The sequence below is a fragment of the Acomys minous genome (genome assembly GCF_964271855.1).
Source record: "Acomys minous genome assembly, chromosome: 12".
NCBI classification, from domain to species: Eukaryota; Metazoa; Chordata; class Mammalia; order Rodentia; family Muridae; genus Acomys; species Acomys minous.
This window is the reverse complement of record NC_140493.1, coordinates 110,620,575-110,628,797: the sequence shown is the minus strand read 5'-3', so window position 1 is coordinate 110,628,797 and position 8,223 is coordinate 110,620,575. Positions and strand designations below refer to the sequence as shown.

The 8,223-nt window shown below is 56.6% G+C and overlaps 1 protein-coding gene across 2 annotated transcripts in view; it reads left to right on the top strand.

Moving 5' to 3' along the window:
• Window positions 1–235: 235 nt before the first annotated feature.
• RBFOX3 (RNA binding fox-1 homolog 3) overlaps window positions 236–8,223 on the top strand; it is a 405,763-nt gene continuing 397,775 nt past the window's right edge. For both annotated transcript variants that reach the window (XM_084749074.1, XM_084749073.1), the window contains exon 1: window positions 236–590. The gene's annotated coding sequence lies outside the window, so the exon portion shown is untranslated. The remainder of the gene's footprint in view (window positions 591–8,223) is intronic.

Here is an 8,223-nt window from a genome sequence, read left to right as displayed (position 1 = left end):
CGTTCTGCGAGGTTGGAGCTGGGACTCCGGGGCTCCCGTGGACACATTCAGCTGGCTCTCTGCCCTCCCTGCCCCGCCGCCCTCCTTGCCCGCGCGACCGCCGGAGCCCCCCTCCCTCCCTTGCCGAGCTGCGCGCTCCGCCCGCCCGTGCCGCCGCCGCCGCCACCACCGCCACCGCCGCCGCCGCCGCCGCCGCGTGCTCCTGCTGCCTTCTCGCTCCAGCCGAGCCAGCCAGAGGAACGAAGGGGGTGGGGGGAGAGAGAGAGAGAGAGAGAGAGAGAGAGAGAGAGAGAGAGAGAGAGAGAGAGAGAGAGAGAGAGAGAGAGAGAGAGAGAGAGAGAGAGAGAGAGAGAGAGAAGCTGAGAGCGGGGACACGGAGCCGTTGCTCCGGAGCCAGCGGAAACCTCCTCGGACAGCAGAGTCGGGCACCGGCCCCAGCAGCTCGTGTGGTCGCCGGAGACGCTGCGGCCGCTCCCGCCGCTCCAGCCCGGCCTCTCGTGCCCCTTGCCGCCAGCTCGCCCGGGCGGCCAGGATGCAGCTGGGGCATGGCCGCCGGGGCCCCGTCACCTGCCGCGGGGAGCGCTGAATCCGTGAGTAGCCAGACCCTGGGCTCCCACCTCCCTCACGACCATCTTTAGGAGCCAGCTGGGGGCTGTGGGCACGGCCCGGGGAGGGGCGCACGGGACCCCGCAGTGGGAGGCGGGGCCGGCGAGGACGCCGGGCTGCGGAGCGTGGCCGGGGACAGACCTGAGGTCGCGCGAGGAAGGGGTGGCGCCCTTGGGGGTCAGGGGTCCGCGTGCGGGGTCGGGGTTCCCGAGTTTTGCGGGGGGGTGGCGGCTGGGGTCGCAGCTTCGGGCTCTGCGGGGGAAACCAGAGGGGGAGATTTTGTGAATGGGAAGGCCCGGGGTCAGGCTCCATGGAGACACCGGGGAGTCCCGCGCGCTGCGTGGCCGTGGCGGCGGCGGCGGCGGCGGCACAATGCCCGGCTCTGGGAACTCCCAGGCTGGGGGAAGCCGTGGCGCGTGGAGATCCCGGCCCGCGGGGCGCATCAGGGAGGCGGCCCCAACCCGGGAGGCTGGAAGCGGGGCTGTCGACCCTGCTGCGCTGCAGCGTGCGACTCTCGCCACTCCCACGCTCCAGAGGGCTGCTGGTGTCCAGCGGGAGGAAAGCCGATAGAGGGACTGATGACCCTAAGGAGTTGTGGGAGGGCTAAGATCTTCCTTGGTTCCCTTGGGAGAGCCTGGGCCCGCAGCTCCCTGTCGTGCGTGGTACAGAGCGGCGGGTGCGGGTAGCGCGCAGGGCCCTCCAGTCTAAGAGCTGGGGGCGCTCGGGGCCAAGTCTTCCCAGAGGCGTGAGCTAGGAGGATAGGAAGCTGCTCTTCGCTTAGGCACAGCTACAGGGTTGGGACAGCCTGGCTGGGGAAGCCATGCTAAGGTGGTCTGCGCACCCCTGGCCCAAACTTTGTGATGAGTGGCCCCAGGAGGCAGTGGGGTTTGCCTGGGGCTCTTCTCTTTAGGAGAGCAACGTGAGGGGGTGGCTTCAGGCCGGCGGTCATTTGGGGGCTCCTTGATGAAGCTTCACTCCTATCCATTGGCACGCAACCCCTCAGTGTCCTGGGCCTCCCAGGTCCAGGACCTAGTCTGTGCCCGGAGCAAGGCGACCAGCACGCAGGGGCATTGAGACCCCATTAGACAGCTGGAGCCTGCCGAGAATCAGTCCTGGGTCTCACATGAGGTTGGGGATTGGCTGTTCCCGAAGCCCACTAACGTCGGCTGGTTGTGTGTGTGTATGTGTGTGTGTGTAGTGTGTGTGTGTGGTGTGTGTGCGTGGGGTGACAGTGAGGTGAGGAAAGTCCTGGATGCCAGAGCCACATCCCCGCCCCCCCCCTTTTGCAGTCTGCTTTTTAGGGGCATTCTAATCATTTAATGGTCACTTTTTAAGAAGGATGGCAGTGGCACCGGTAGTCTCTTGATGTGCGAGACTCTTGATGTGCGAGACTCCCACGGTAGAAGCTAAGGACAGGGGCCAAGAGATCCTTTCTTCTTCCCTTTCTCCTCCGGCTGGAGGTGAAGTGCCTTCTGGTGCATGTGAGGACGTTAATTTTCTGTCACAAACGTGGGCTAGGCTTGGGACGCCTTGGGCGCACACCGGGGAGTCTGGGGTCCAGAGCAGGTACGGGGCTAATGGAATAGGGTCTCAGGTTATGAGGTCTTTCAGCAGAAACCAGATTTGGTTTTACTGGTCTGCAAAACATAATGGAGAGGGAAAAAAAAAGTACAAACATTACTATGGCAGACCGTGCTCATTAAGTGCGTATCTCAGATCGGGGCGGATGTCTTAATCAGGCTGCGCTGGTAACGGGGATATTACACTAATTAAAACCAGACCCTCCAGGTGAGTGACTACTGGGAAGGTAGAAAGTTGTAGAGAAGGCGCCTACTGGTGGAAGCCCAGCGCGCTGGCGGCTGCAAGGAGATTAGGGCCCGCTGTAGGATGGGCACGTGGGGCAGAGGGCTTCTTCTCAGGGCCAGCTTCTCGGTCTCCTGTGGGGCGGGAGCTCCTCTGGGCCCTGAGGGAGGACCGAGCTGCCGCCTCCACCCTCCCCAGGGAACAGAGGCCTCCCTGCGTGGGAGCTGAGCGCACTGCACACTCGGGGAAGCAACGCTTTAACCCTTCCTTTCCCAGCTGGGCTTGGAGCTCTGGGAACGCTGGATTGTCCCCGCGCGCGGGGGGTGGGGGGTGACTGAGTGGGGGAGGTGGGAAACCCACAGGAGACTAGGGAGGCTCATCAGCCCTCATCACATGCTCCTAGGGAGGCAGCTGAGTGCCAGGGGAGGGTTGGCCGGGTCGTGTAGGCTGTTTGCACGGAGCCACTGAGGATTTCTGGTACAGATCAATGTTTTCCACAACTCTGCATGCCCTCCCACTCCCACCAATGATAGAGAACGGGCAATTACTCTGTGCGGCCCTCCCCGAAGGCCTGGGTTCCAAGCAACCAGGCCGTCTTGTCTTGGGTTATAGGAAGAGCTCCGGAGTCTAGGAAAGTCCCCACAGATCGGCCCCTAGCTGTATTCCTCCTTCACCTAAGCTGCAAAGGCCCCGTGACCTCAGGCCAGAGCGGGCCTGGGTGAATTTACTGCCTTTCCAAAGGGAACAGACGCCAGTCAGTCAGGAGCGAAGGCCAACCCGCCGCCACGCAGCGCACAGAGGGCGGCAGCACCAAGGACAGGGCCAGGGCCCGAGCTGCCCTTACTCCACTCTTCTCACAGGTCTGTCTGTGTCCCTGGGCTGGCGTGTTGATGCTTGCTGGTCGTGCTTGGAAGGTTGAGGAATTGTCCCCGTGCCACCAGGGTCAGGGCAAACCAGGCCAGTGCAGGCATAATTACAGCAAGGAGGCCTCCTGGGCTCTATTCCCCAGTGTGCCTGTTTTGTAGCAGCCACTCAAGATGTCTGGGGACGAACTAGGCACGCAGAGAAAATGCCATTCTTAGTTCCTGGTCTCTGTCAAGCTGGTTCAACAGGGTCTGGCCTCCATTGTGCAGCCTTCTGGCTGGCCTCCTGGTATCTGCCTGTTCCCTTCCTGTGTAGAAGTCAGAGGCCCTGTTCCTCAGGATGAGAGCCTGGTTCATTTGCCCTCCCCTCCCCCACAGTGCAGAATGTCTTTCGGACCTGGATGGATTGTGGGGGGTTAAACAGGAAGGCTTGGTCCAGTAGAGCATCTGTCATACCCAGAAGTGCCAATGCAGTTGGGGGCATCATTGGGCCCATGAGGAAAGGTGAATCTGTCGGTGGGCACGGCTCAAGATTGAGATGTTATTTCTTGGTGACGGCAGCGCGAGGCTCGCCTCCCCCAGCCCTTCCGTGAGCTTGTGAGGTTTGGTCGGGTTTTCTCCCTGTATTTATTTATCTTCTTCACTCCTGCCTGATACTCTGTTATAAAGACAAATGGAGCCTGGCACGCGGCTGACGTGCGGTGAGGAATTTTTTATTTTTAAACAAGTGAAGGGGGAGGGGGGAACCATCTAGAAAGTTTCCCCGTTTCCTGGAGCTGTGTCTGCCGGGGCGCATGCCTCTCCCCATATCATCGCCTGCAGCAGGCCTTACTGCCTGCATGGGCCCCAGCTTCGCAGACACCTCCCATTTGTATGGACATCTTTTTGATTAGCTTCCTGCCTCCTCCTACCTCTCTCCTGAAACAGCCCGATATTTTCACAGGTTCATGAAACATTCAGGCAGCCTAAACATCTTGTTTTCTGCTGCCTCTCTGAAGTCAGCTGCCATCTGAAGGCAACAGGGTCTCTTTTTGTAATTTTTAACGTTCCGCTTCATTTCTCTCTCTGAACCTCTTGTGCTTTCCGGGCTGGGCGGGATGCTTTGGGGGATTTCCTGCCAGTGCTGGGAGGGGGTGGTAGTGGTTTCTAGGTGCGTCGTGGGGCCTGCTCCGTGCCAGGAGCTGTGGCTAGAGAACCAGCGCTCCCACAGGAATGCCCGGGGACCCATCCGATGCACCTGATAGTCACGCACTCGTCTGTGCAAAGCTCTTAGTAAATTACTGTGTTATCACAGCTTCCCCAACACTCACTTGACACCAAAACATGCCTCAGAAGGTGACTTCAGATAATGAAAGGCATTAAGATCTGCTCTTGGGGGTGAGAATGTTTTCTCTGGCAGCCCAGGGCAGGCGCCAGTGCGCGTGCGCGTGCACACACACACCACACACACACACACACACACACACACACACACACACAGCGTTTGCACAGAGGTTGGCGTCTGGAAAGGTGAGGTGAGGGCTGGATTAAGTTTCCCCCAGCGCAGGAGCTGTGGTGAAGGGGCCTGTGTGAGGGATGGCCAGCAAGAGGAGGCCTCGTGGCTTGGGAAAGGACCGTGGGCTTCACTTCTGCTTTTGAGGTCTGCTCTGGTTCACTTCTCTGTTGTGTGCGTGAACCTGGCCAAACAAGACTTGAAGAGATGGAGAATTGTCCTGTCCCTTGGCTAGATCTGGGCAGGGGTTCGATGTTTACTGCACTTGAGTGGAGAGCGGGGACTGACTTTCACACGAACTCTGGCGCCCCATATTTGACCACGTCCCCTGGATGGGGAGGCCTGGTGGCACTCAGAGGAAGGACGGCAGGCTACCAAGACGAGACTTGATACCCTACGAGCATATACAGGGGGAGGAGGTCCCCCTCAGTCACAGTCATAGGGGAGGGGAGTAGGGTGAACGGGGGAGGAATGGGAGGAACGGGAGGAACGGGAGGATACAAGGGATGGGATAACAATTGAGATGTAGTATGAATAAATTAATTAAACGAACAAACAAAAAGACTTGAAGAGATTTATTGTGTCACACAGGGAAGCTGAGGCAGGAACTCAAGAAGAGACTTGCTTCCTCCGCCCTTGTTCTTACACAGCCCAGAACCACCTGCAGAGGGATGGTGTCCCTGCCAGTGGACTGGACACTCCTGTGTCAATTAGCAATTAAGAAAAAGCCCTATAGACATATCTACAGGTCAAGCTAATCCCAGCAGCTTTTCAGTTAAGGTTCCCTCTTTCAGGGCATCTCCAGATTTATGTGAGGTTGACAGCTTGTGTTAAGGATACGAAGGTCTCAAAGTGGATCTTCCTGTGGGATTGGGGTCCACAGGGTCTTCAGATAGGATGTATTGCGAACCTCGGTGGGTGGGGCCTAAGCTCTTGTGCCTCTTAGCTGCCCTGGCTGCATATGCTTCTAGGTCTGGGGGGGCAAGCTCTCCGTACCCTCCAGCCTCCATCTGCCATCTCTCATGATTGCTTGGCAAGGAGGCCTTGGCACAGAGGCTAAGTGTGTGTGTGTGTGTGTGTGTGTGTGAGAGAGAGAGAGAGAGAGAGAGAGAGAGAGAGAGAGAGAGAGAGAGAGAGAGAGAGAGAGAGAGAGAGAGAGAGAGAGAGAGAGAGAGAGAGAGAAGACAGCAGAAAACAAGGATGAGTTGGGATGTTTCCCCTCCTGCCATACTCCCGAGGAAAGGAGAAGTGGATTCCAGAAATCTCCTTAGGAGTAAAAATCAAAGAAATCCAGTCTCCACTTCTTCGTGGTACACGGCCACCTTCCACCTCCCCTGGCTGACCGAAGTGCCTGCTGCCCCTTCTTACACACCCACTGAGAGGCCTTCAGTTTCCTGTTAGGCCCTGAAGCAGGACAATCTTAATCACAATTCTTCTCCAAGATCCTATGAGCTTAAGGCCAGAACACATTCCTACCAGAAAGAGACCATGCCTATTTCTGGACGTGTTTTACGGGCTTGGCTCATTGTCCAGACCGTTCACCAGTGTCTCGGGACAGAAACATGGCGGAGGGCTGCTGTTCCTCTTTGCACGCAGTCTCCATTGGATGCTAGTCTGCTGCTGCGGGAGAGTGCTAGCACTTCGCTGCGGTGGGACTGTGCCCGGAAGCCCACGCAAGGACAGGTCATCAGGCCCGTCAGCTGCAGCTATGATGAACACCATGACAAAGGCAGCTTGCAGAGGTGAGTTTATCTGGAGTTAATGAGTCCATGAAGGTGGAGCAAAGGCACAGAGCAGGGCCAGGAAGTCGAGGGCTCGCATCTCGGACTCTAAGCAGGAAGGCAAGAGGAGTCATTAGTCTCTCAAAACCTACCCGCAATGACATGCCTCCTCCAACAAGGAAGGGCACGCCTCCTGAACCTTCCCAAACAGTGCCGCCCACTGGGGGCCGGGGAATCAGTTTGGAGCATCTCACTGAAACTACCACAGACCTTTTACAAGAAACTGCTGCGTCCAGACAGGCACCACCTCCCATCAATGCAGCTTTCCTAACATGTACCCTCACATTCGACTCTTCGCTGCTGGGTGGCTGAGACAGCTGTACGCAGACCAGAGAGCCATTCAGATTTCCGTCTTTGAGCAGTTCAGACACCGAGGGCTGTGGCTCTGCTCACCACCGATGTCTCCTTGTCTCGTCATCAGCTGTGACTTGAGGATGAAGGAAGCAGGACCAGTAGTTGTACATCTTAGGTACCAGGAAAGCAACGGTTCGTGTGCTGGGCCCCGTGTGGCGGGAGCGAGGAGGATGAGGATGGGCGAGCTGGCAGTTCTTTTGAAGCGAGGCTCCGTATAGAATCCGCTGAAGCCCAAAGACATGAGCCTTACATGTGTTTAAAAAGTGATGGATTCAGGGGGCTGGAGAGATAGCTCAGTAGCAGAGAGCACGGCTAATCTTCCAGAGGACCAGAGTTCAATTCCCAGCACCTACAAAGTCACTCACACTGTCTGTAACTCCAGTCCCAGGAGACCCAGTGGCCTCTGAGGGCACTGTACACATACGGTGTGTCAACGTATGCAGACAAAAATCTGTAACACAAGATATTCAAGTAAAATTTAAGAGACGGATTCAGCTTGAAACAAGGTTTACACTTAGAGATGATTTTCTTGAAGCTGGAGAGGCGGCTCAGCAGTTAAGAGTGAATTCTGCTCTTACAGAGGGACCTGAGTTCAGTTCCCAGCGCCCGCACCAGACAAGCCACAACTGCCTGCATTTCCGGCTCCAGGGACAGCAGGCACCTCTGAACTTCGTGAGCACCCACATGCGCATGGCCCCCATATATGTATAATTAAAACAATAAAAATGACAAAGAATATAATTTCTCACTAAACCTTAATAAATTTTCTCTGAATTACTGAGTCCAGTGGTTTGGTCACTATATTGAAGAAGAGGAGGAAGAAATCTATCCTTTTTGTGTGTGTGTGTGTGTGTGTGTGTGTGTGTGTGTGTGTGTATGTGTGTGTGTAGTGTAATGTAGCCCTGGCTGTGCTGGAATTCACTCTGTAGACCAGGCTGGCCTTGAAACCAGAGATCTACCTGCGTCTGCTCCCAAGTGCTGGGATTAAAGGTGTGTGCCACCACCACCTGGTAGAAATTCTTTTTTTTTTTTTTTCTGGAACTTTCTCCTTAAGAAGTAGGTGCCAGGTAATACCCCAGCGTCTGAACTGAAGTACCTGCTGGTGCCTCCTGCCTCTCACCTTTCTTTATTGTTGATCCTTAATCAGTGAGAAAGACTCGCTCACTCTGTTCCTATCAGGGAAACATCAGGCGGACTTAAACACCTATTAATTTTTTGCGGTGCTGGGGATGGAACCAGGGCCTGACCTATGCCAAGCAAGTCCTCTGGCATGGAACCACGGCGCCAGATGCTCAGGGTGACCTCTTAATAGTTCACGGGAGGT